The following is an 11,762-nucleotide window of genomic DNA, read 5'->3' as shown; positions in this document are numbered from 1 at the left end:
TTAAATAATAATTTAAATTATTATTTATTTTTCGGTATTATTCATAAACAAAGAAGCAAATGTATTAAAGTAAATTGTATAAAATTTAATACAAATCCAGCTATTTATGATTAATATCAAAATTAATAAAAGAAAATTGAGAGCAAATAAAAAATAATTTTTGTTTATTTTATTAGAAAAAACTCCTAGGCTGGTGGCAGAATCCCACCGTGTAAACTGTAGTTAATTTGCAAAAGTGTTTTCCACTTCTCTATTATACTCCCCGCAGAGAGTGTGACTGCCAAATACGGCATATCATTGCATATCTCCTGCACCGAATGGATATGCAAATCGATTCAGCCCTCCCTCTATTTGTCTAGCCATTTAAGCATAAGGATCTCAAAATTTTGTATTAGAAAGTATGTTTTATATTTGGAATTTTCTTTTCCCATTGCTTTTGGTTCAAAAATCAAATAGCAACCAAAGACGAACCTTAAAATAAATGTTGGACATGTGTACTTCACGAGCCTCTGTATTTACATTTATTCAAATCCATCCACTCCCTCCTCCCAAGTTTACTTCGGCGATATCCCAACCCAAGAGGGAAATACTGGAATCGCACGTGATTAGAAAATGAGGCACTCGTAGTAACAAAACGGGCTTATGACTTCTGCTCTTCAAAGACGACTTTTGCCAAGGAAGAGAGCGCTTCAAAAATTGACTGAGTGCAGACTGCAAGCATACTCTTCTGTTGCATCCAAGTAATATTTTGTGAGTAGGTGTTTGCATATTTATTAAAAATCTTCAAAAATTCATCTCACACTTCTTCAAATACTTGGAACATTTTCTTGATTTAAAGAAGTTGATCTATTTATCTCCTTCTGCATCCCTATCGGCCTAATTGAACTCAAAATCTTTCATCTCAAATTCTTTCGTTTCTCAGGAAAAATTTATCACCAAATAATGGTTACATTTGTTCATAGCTTTCCTAAAAATTCATCAAAGCCATATTCATTCATAAATATTATGATAGTCTTTCGATATTTCATGTTAATTAAATTATTCTTCGGATATGTTTAATTTTTAATCTTCATTCTTCGTGTAGTCAGCGGTTGCAACTACTTGCCTGATTATCGCCATTCTCCATATGTTCAATGCTACGCAAAGCCTCATTCTGAATAGCGGACGATTTTTTACTAATGGTTGGATTTTTTTTTTTATTTATCGCAGGAAAGTTGTACTACCCAGAATTAGGCTTATAATTCGTTCAAAAAATCAAGAAAATTTCACGTACACCGAGAAAATGTTTGTCCTTATATCTGCTCCAACCTATAAACAATAACTGAGAAAACTAAATTACTGTATGTTGTTTAGTCCTCTGATCGACTCTCAGTACCTACCTTTCACTACCTACCTGCACGCAGTGAACACTCATCGGAACCGAAAACGAACAATCGGTATGAGTAACGTATTGAAATGAAAATCGATCTGACACATCAAGGTATGTTAAAAGATTTTAGAATAGAAAAAGTCATTTCCACTTAGCCCTGGCAAATTAGCAAATCAGGATTCTTTGCCTGAAAAGAGGAAAGGAGTTAAAAAGCGGGAAACCGGACGTTTTTCCCAGTGATAGAGGTAAAATTTTTCCTCAAAATTGATAATAAAAAACCTTTTCATTTTCTTTGATCATTGACCGCTAAAGAACCGCTTATTTCAAGTGAAAATATATCTTTTTCAAATTATATTAGATCCCGAGGCACCGCATTTCCAACCTTTCAGAGATATTTAAGAGGTATCTTCATAACAGCGGCAACCCTGTGCGAACAGACAATAGGTCTCCTGTCGAAGCTAGTATCATAATCGAAGGGTGTCACTTTGAAATATTGAATCGTGCATAGAATATTCAATCACAATAGAGACTCAGCTAAACTAGGCAAACTTAAAATTATAATCCTAACTATGAGATGACGAGTGGAGGTTTGAATAAAAAGAAAAGAATTTTAAAAAATTTAAAAAGAAAACGAGGAAACAAAAAATAAAACGAAAAATACATTTAAACCCCGAAAAACATTTACGATTGCTAACTGAAAGTGTATCACTAAGCCCAAATGTTGACGCGATGTTGACAATTAAAAGTTTTGTTATGACGCCAGTAACACCCGAGCATTAAGAAAAATGAATTCCAAGGTATTTAAGGAATAAGTCAAAGGGATTAGTTTGTAAATATCATTAAAATTTTCGCGAAGAATCTTAATAATGAAATTAACCTGCCTTCATAGAAAATATCTCCGAGAGACATCAAGGAACAACACCATGTATTATCTTTGTAAGGTTAAGCATATGTTTCCCTAGTGAGGATAAGCACATAAGTTACAATTTATTTTCATTCGGTGGCAATGGAACAAAGATCCCAATATCAATTCGTTTGTCCAAGAAGGGAGAATTGTTTCTGCAAAGTTTCGATTAATTCAGCATGTTCACGTTAACAGAGTAACTATAAGACAAAATCGAATCCAATTAAGCAGACCATCAAATGCCACTTGAGTGCAATTGACGTTTCCTGTGCAAGCTATGCCATATAGAGCCAAAGTTTAAAGTATTGAGTCGTCATTACTTTTGAAGTATAGGGTGCATTTTTTCCTTACAATCGCATGAGTGTTTACTGACAACGTTCCTTGGTAAAGGTTTCCTTGACTTCCAGGCACTAGTAACATGCTCAATAGATTTACGGCTTGCTCAACGGCTTTATTGTCGATATTAAAGTTTCCACTGACTTGCATTTCACGTATATGTGTTTTGGTTACCGTAAGACATTAATTACTTATCAACCATATATTTTTCGCATCAAGCAGAAAAACTAAAGCCTTCCACTTTTTTGGTTTTTATGGCAGACCTTCCAAAACTATGTATTGTAAACTTCAGCGGGATAACTTATACTTGTGTGTGAAACTTAGAGACGACACTTTATTACGGAGAAGGCAAATTTAGACATATGCTTAAAGATGAAGCAAATCCTTCTTCTTCGAAAAGTCTTTCATCGTTTCTATTACACCACAAAGTAACCACAAAGCAAAATTGTTAAGAACCCTATCTTTTTGATTTTTTAATTCGCCTTTTGAGCAAACGCTTATTCTACTAATGTTAAGCTGTTGTTTATTTGTTACATTTATTTGCTTAACGTGCATATAACACAGCAAGTGATAAATAGACTACGTTAGAAAGAAGTCGTTTTAACGATTCACATTAAATCAAATTAAGTCGTTATATTTTATGATTTTATGGCCCTAAACGTTTAACGGTGTTAAAACACTTATCATAAACGTTAACCTTACGTTTTAAAGTTAGTCCAATTTCTCATGTTCTCTATCATGTATCCTTAGCAAGGATAGCAAGCCAAGCCAGTCAACCAACCAACCAACCAACCAACCAACCAACCAACCAGCCAACCAACCAAACAACCAACCAAACGACCAACTCGCATATACCTTAAGAGCTATTGTTTGTATAAGACATTAAATCCTTGTTACGTTCTATAGATTTTCACTCGAAAATCTGGTTTATGGATTTTCTCTTTAACTCTTCCTGCGTTATCAACATCAGTATGTGTACGTGTATACGAGAAATTGTATGGTAGTATATTTGCTTTCGAAGCCATACAGCAATTACGTTGAAAGTTTAAGAATTTATAGTTTATTTTTTAAAAAATTTTTTGACTGGACAACGAATATTAATGTTTTTTATGTTGTTGCAATTCTTTTTTTTTTTTTTTCTTTCTTGTTTAAAGTAGCTTCCGCTTAACCTTTGTAGTTATTTTAGCTATTTGAATCTTTGCATTTAGAACATTTTTGCGAAAAAAATTTTTTACTAAATTTAAAATCTTTTTCCACATTTTCAAATGTGAGTCTTAACTTTCGAGTTAACTCAGGCTTGCAATTTATTTAAAAAAGAGAAAAAAAAAAACAAACATGTTTACATAATTTTCTATTTTAATTAAACCGACATGAAAATTTTAGTGATCTCTTTTCAGACCCTAATATATATTTTTGCAATTTTCATATGTAAACATTTGCAACCTTGATAAAGCATCAAAATTGAGCATAGTACCATCATAAATGAAGATATGTTCAACACCAGCTGTACAACAGTCTCATAGAATTAAAAGTAACAAAAACGACGGCTATGTGTAATTAAATCATTGTCAACAAACATCCTTTTTCAGTTGTTCATATGCATACAAATGTGTGAACTTCATCTCTTTACTCATTTATATACCAATCATCGAAGCATAAAGGTATATTTATTTCGTCAAAACGTATGTCACAACCAGAGGGAAGTTACAAAGACGCCACAACATATACATATTCTGGATCGGCATCGAATTCTGATTAGATTTAAGCCTGTTTGTCTGTCCGTCTTTTCGTTTGTGCAATACCCGCAGTGAATATTCTCCTGGCCGCATATATCATTCAACATGAAATTATGGCAAAAACCTTGAAAGTTCTTGCATACAATTTGACATTGAAAATGGGCCGAATTAGTTGAAGCGAACGTCTGTAGAACAACATGAACTGAGAACACCTTTTTTGTTTTTAAAAGCAAAAATAGGTTTATTTGATCATTACTCCTAAGCTATAATCATAAAAATTTCTACATTTCATATTAAGACAAAGGTAGCGGATGTAATATATTCGGGTACAGATAAAAATGATTTATTTACTTTTTCCTCCTTTTCGTGCTCGTTTGTTTAGCAAAAGATTCCCAGTAAAATATAATTCAAATATTAGACATTCTTATTTGCAGGTACGAGAACGTGAAAATGTATACTTTTTTTGTCTGGTTGTCTCTTATGTCTAAGAAGCTTTCATCAATTATGGTGACTAGCATAGAAGGAAGAAGATTATACGTTTCATAAGAGAGATTGTTACATCTTCCACGTATAATATATACCCGTACGAGTGTTATTAAATATTAAGCTTAATGAAGTAAATTTGCTTCTATCTGAATCTTTGGAAAGCACAATTTTCTAAACTAAATTCAGAAATTAAGTTTTCCTCAAATTTTTATTAATTACACAATACATTATGTGTACATGTTCTGCTCTAATCCAAAGCAGATCAATTATTTATCAATAACCGACTGGAAAAGTAAAATGCTTACTACTCTTGGGCTTGGCGACGAAGCATGAAGGGCATATTCATTTTATAAATACGTTTGCCGGGCCCAGAAGGGAGCTTCAGAAATCTAACAAAGCATATGCATTCTTGATCAGCATTGAAGTTTGAATCGATTTAAGCATGTCCTTCTTACTTGCCTGTCTGTGGTAAACATTCTCGTGGTCGCAAAAATAGAGCAGTTGGCTTCAAAGGTTGCAGAAGGTATGGAAGTTCTTGCACACAACATGGTATTCAAATTGGGCCAAATCGGCCAAAGGACATGATCATAGTACGGCATAATCCGAGGCCACATCAGTTTTCAAAACTAAAGAAAACTTGATTTTTTGCTCGTTACTTGTAAATCATAACTGCGAAAACATGGCCCTACAGCATGTGTACAAAAATGGAAAAAATCGGCCACGCCCACACAAATTTATAGATGATGTAATTATTTTTTTTTTTATTTTTTTTCCGTTTTCTGCTTATTACTCATGCAGTAAAAAGGACAGACCTGTATCCTGTACAATCCTTATATGGAGATATCCTGTCTGTCTAAATGTATGTTGGTTCTAAGTTAGATATCGTAAACGTCACAACGTGGTGGATTCATTTTTTCTTCACAATCCCTTCGATACAGGTACCAAACAAAAGACTTTAAGAGTAGATATAAATAGAATATGGTGCCTTGTCCATAAGCATATGCATGTGTGGTCATCTTCCTATAGGTGTTATGTAGATTCAATTAAATCCCTTCAAAAGCAATTCTTGCTGCGTGCCTTTAGGACTTTGGCTTGGGACCACATTGTCTCTACCTGCCTCATTATGAAAATAGGCTACTTCTGTTGTCCTTGCCGTCACTTGAGAAACATGGATTTATTCTTGGTGTTTCCTTCCTAATTAAGTTAATTAATGATACTATCAATCCGCCCACGTTCCTTGGGAGGTAAGCTTTATTGTTCCTAATCGCTGCTCGAGGCACTTGATTTTCATAAACCTCAGTCAATGTAACTATAATGATGAGCTGTTTAGTCCATTCAGTGTTGTCTGATGCCAATGTATATGATGTCTATCACTTAATCTCCATTTCGGACTCTTTAAAGTCTATCAAAATATATATCCTTAATATGCGCGATTTGCCTATGTCGTATTTAAACTAACTTGCACTGTGATTCGAAAATTAACTGGTGTTATTTACTGTTATCGTTTGGCAAGCCTTTGCATGTTTGCAATGGCTTAAGGGTGCACTTGCAACTTTGTTTTGTACTGGTTGTAGGTGTGCTTATGTGCTGGTTGTGTATAAGCATTTTTTCTTTTTTCTTATTTATTTATACATGAATTAATTTTTTTTTTTGTTTACTTCTCTTTATAAATTTTGTATTAATTTTTAGTAATAATAGTTAATTTAAGATTTACTTCTAAGAGTCAATTGAATTCGGCTGCTAATTTATTTTAGCTGTGCTTCATGTGTGAATAAATAAATGAAAACTTTTTTCCCCCTTTTTTGATCTTTCTTGGGATAGCGGTGATGGGTATAAAGAATTCGTTCGTTTTCTTGCTTGTTTGCATTTGACCAACCACTCAAGATATGTCGCCTATTTTCCAAATAAACTTTGAAAATTTGTGAATGCCATGGAAGCAAAAGCAAAATAGCATCAATTCTTTGTATACGTCTATGAAGAAAACCTTGAGAGAAAAGAAAACAAAAAGGTAAACGAAATAAGTAAAGATAACAGGGAATGGAACGCGGTTGCTAACAGCTTTGACACTAGAAACGAATGAACGAAAAAATCAGAGAAAAGATTTTAAAAGACAAGCAACGCTTTTTATGAGTCATATAGAAGAGGCTTTAACATCCGTTGCATAACATATGATTTACTGATTTCTCATACGTGCATTATATTTACATGTGTATTTTAGTATATGTAGCGCATATGTAGACAGCTCGTAAGCAAGAAATAATTGCGCATTCGATGATTCAAAAGTGATATGAATTTTTCTTATTGTTAAAAAGTAACGTAAACATTTAAATTGTTTTTCCCATAAAATTAAATGAATTACTCATGATTCTGTATTTGCTTGTCTTTTGTAATTTACTCAACTTATTAATGATTTTCAAACAGGTGTCCCTCTGATGCTAACTGGTGGCCACACATTACAACCATATTCTACTACTCAGAAAATTTTTATGGCATCCTATTGGTTGGCTTTGTTATAGAACCCTTTCATTAGACTCAAGTGCGGACATATGAACAGACAGAGGTGCAACGGACAAATGTCCAGTCGAAATGCGATAAATTTTTATACCTACATCACCGAAAGATATCCTATCTTTCATAAAGTCTGCAACACCCAACAATAGGCTTCAGATACCCTATAAAGTATATATATTCTTGATAAGCGTGAAATTTTGAATTGATTAAATCATGCCTGTCCGTTTGTGTGTCAGTGTGGTGCGTGTTGTTGGCACTCTCCTGGTCGTGAAAATGAAGATGTTGACTTAAAATTTGGTAGCAACGCGTTGAAGCGTAAACTGAACAATACTCAACACACATTGGTGCCTTTTTGCTCATTACACCCAAATTATAAAAGATAGAAAGCTGAAATTTTTCATATTTACTTTATGAAAAACACCATTATTTATATGCAAAAATGGGAAAATCGCTTGTGCCCACATAAACTTATAAATAATTATATATTTTTGAGGTGTTTTGGCTTATTAATCATAAGATAAACAAAACAGAATGTTTAAAACTATTTTCTCCATTTCTTATATGAATATATGAATATAATATTATCTGACTAATAATGCGTCAACTCTAGAACGTATATGGTGGACACCACGGTTTTGCGGTTTGATTTTTTCTTAAAAATTCTATGATGCGACAACCTAAGCATAGTTCATTCTAAATTAGTTATTGTTACATCACGATGTGGTAGATGAATTCTTCTTAACAAAACCATCTAATAAACTAAAAGATGTGATAGATAGATTCTTTGCGATTCAGTTTTTTATGACAATAAACAATGGCACGGGGCGGCGATGATTTTAAGAGTGATGGTTATACGAGATCCGCCCTCAACCGAGTATAATTTTCTTACTCGTATAGTCTTTTAAGGTAAACATGAATAAAATATTCTTTCTTGTTTTATTTTTGAAAATTATTTCTTTTTTTTTGCATGATTCGAAATCAATAAAGAGGATTTTTTTCTAATCGTGAGCTTATTAGGCACACAGTTTGTGATGAAAACACGTATACACGGATTGGAGTTAAATATGAATCAATTCATGTTTAATGTTCTTTGCAAAAATCTCAAATTCTCTACATACCATCAGGTCTACTGTCCTACAAAATCTTTCATATCAGTCGTTCATAAACTTAATACGGTTGGTATAGTCAGTTGTCAAAGTCTTGGTTACTTCCATCCGTTGAAAAACGTACCCTTAGCCAAGAATCTTACAGGCTATACGTATACGCCTATGTTAGACACGGATATCGTTTCGCAAGCACTTATAACTTCATAGTTTAAGTGCAAAGTTAAGTTTCTCTTGTTTGCTCAATTCGACCTGAATTTCATTTTTTAGTAAATAAATGAAAAAGTAAATTAATGTAAATCATTGTTGTCCTCGGGGTAGCATTTCTAATGAGAACCTTTTAATTGAAAATAGAAAATTTTTTTTGAGAATTTTTTATACAAAACATTTAAGAAAATTTTTTATCAAATTTTAATTACGGCCAACGGATCTAGTTTTAATTTAGAGCCTCTTTAAATATCCTGTTCATTTCAAACATAAACACGCCTATGACAAATAGTAGTGATAGGTATTTGCATATACGTGCTGGAGGTTACGAGGTTAGTTTCTCTATTTATTATATAGTTTTTCCCAACTTTTACTGCAATTGAATATCTTTAACTAAACTTTTTAAATCCAGCCTCATATTATTAAAGCTTCACTGGTTGTTTGATGTTTTTGATAATTGTTAACATTTAGAATGTTTTTGCTTTCAATTATAATTAAAAGTACAAACAAAGAAGCCAACATCGTCACAAAATTAATTCCATGCACACAAACAACCGACAATATACTGTATACACACACGCACACACACATTCATCATCAGTGCTGTTTATTTAAATTATATGTTATATAGCAAAGCACAAACCCATATACATGTATATATATGTATATACAAACGAACACATATATATACATATAAAATGTAGCTTTCATTTGAAACGATTTGTTAGTGGAGTGGTGTTAACAAACGGCATAGCATATGAATACAATTAAAAATATATATATATAGAACAAGGGTCTATTCTGAAGGGAGGAAAATACGAAAATAAAATAAAAGTTATACATATATATAGATATATATATATATATATATATATATATATATGTTAACAATTTCTTAAATTGATTTAATTTAAGAAAATTTGTAATGTACATATAAATTTTATATATATGTATGCAGGCATTGGCATTGAACCAGAAATGCATATCATATATTATTTTTTGCATATTACAGTTTTTAACAACATTCATTTTATAACATTTTTATAACCTACACAGAAAGATAAATATAAACTGGTTACGATATTCCACATGCGATCCTTATGAATACGGATCGAAGGTTCTATACAAGTACATATATGTACGTATAAATACGTAAGCGTAAGCAAAAGTTCATATGTATACATTAATAGGGAGAAAAAGAAACAGACATAGAGAGAGAGAGAGAGAGAGAGAGAGAGAGAGAGAGAGAGATGCATAGAGAGGTATTCAGTGAGAGAGAAATTATGCATGATTGGACGGACGCACAAGAAAGATGAAATGGGCACAAAGTCCAATGGTTGCCTATATACATATATAAATAATTTTGTAAATAATTTATAAATTTTGCAGCGAATGCATAGTTTCTTTGTATGAATATGTTTTATTCTACTAAATTCTATTAAATCTATCGCTCTTTCAACTATAGGAAGAAAATCAATTTTTTATTACCTGAGATAGACCGAGTGTATCCATGAGTCGCCATAAAGCGCATATGGCTTCCTTGGTGGTTTAATTTAAATAGTGCTATATTTATCGTAACTATATATGTACTATACATAATATATAAGTGTATATACAGCATAAACTGTACATATTAATGTTTTGTTCTTTTGGGCTAAAACTCTTGGTCTCTTCACTTGTAAAATTGCAGTAAACGTTTTCCCGCAGAGTCAACCATATAAAACAAAAAATTAACAAAAAAAGAGCAAAGAAAAAATGAAAACTTACACATAATTACATAAAGTCCTTAACACATATGAGACAATACTCATGTACTATAATTGCTTGTAGTTAAACACACAGTACATATTTATATGTATATATTATATATATATATTTAGGGATATGTTTATATATATATAGGGATATGTTTAAGTCTAAATGTGCATGTACGGCCCTGATATATAATTTGCAACAAAACAAGCAGCATACAGTGAGAATAATGAGAAAATTTCATTTAAGCCAAAAAACCCTAAAAACCGAATTCTTGCAAACACTGTTTACACACATGCATACTTATTCAGTTTATACATACGTTTACTTCAACATATACATGGAACGATGGAAAGGCACAATACTCGCTCTCTTGCACTTTTATGCTATATCCACAGAATACAAAAAAAAGAAAAAAAAAGAAAACAAAATAAATAAATAAATAAAACAGAAAGCGCAGTGCACACATTTAAGATTAAATGTAATCTTTTTAATTCATTTAGTAATGTTTGTTACAACAGCAGTTACTGCTTCAGCTCTGCTGCTCTTCCAGTTTGCCGTCACTATTCCTGCCTCTCTGCTGTTGCTGATGTTCATGTCACTGAAAAAGCGTAGTGTTGTTATAATTCTATAAAGTATGGTATATGGGTTCAACGCCAAGACATGTCTGTGCGCACTTATATTACATGTATGGATGCGTTTAAGCCATTGTCTGTGCATTTTATACGCCTGATGATTCCTTCTCTTTCCACTGTAATTTACGTTAAAAATTTTTCGGTGTGTGTTTATTGTTCTTCCAATTGTTTTATTTTATTTATCTTTTTGTATTATGTTGTTTTGTTTTTCGTTTCTTTTGTTAACTAATTTTATTAAAATTTGTCAAAAGCAATTACATAAAATTTTCTGCTTAAAATTTACATTTTAAATAACTAACAACAACAACAACAACAACAACAACAACAACAACAACAAGAAATGCAGCAATGAAAAGAAGATGTATGGTCGTGTGGGAAATGTTTTCCTTTTTTTGTTACAAATTATTTAATAAAAACTTGTGCTACGTCATCATATAGCGAATCAGCACAGCTCAAGAAGATTTTTGTTTATTTTTGCTTCTTTTTACTTTTTTTTTTTTTTCATGTTGGTGTTTTTGTTTCATAAATTTTGAGTCAACATGTTGATATCTAATAACTCTAACTTGTCACTGGTTTTGAAAGGTTACATTATACATTTGTGCACACATTAACAATATGGAATTTTAAATGTTGACGAAACATTCCATGTTAAGCAATTAAAGCACTAAAATAATCCTTCTTAAGGATAAAATTTATGAAAATGCTTTTAATAAAAGAAATTAA

The sequence above is a fragment of the Glossina fuscipes genome, unplaced genomic scaffold (assembly GCF_014805625.2).
Source record: "Glossina fuscipes isolate IAEA_lab_2018 unplaced genomic scaffold, Yale_Gfus_2 2, whole genome shotgun sequence".
Lineage (NCBI taxonomy): Eukaryota > Metazoa > Arthropoda > Insecta > Diptera > Glossinidae > Glossina > Glossina fuscipes.
Note: the sequence above shows the minus strand (reverse complement) of the source record.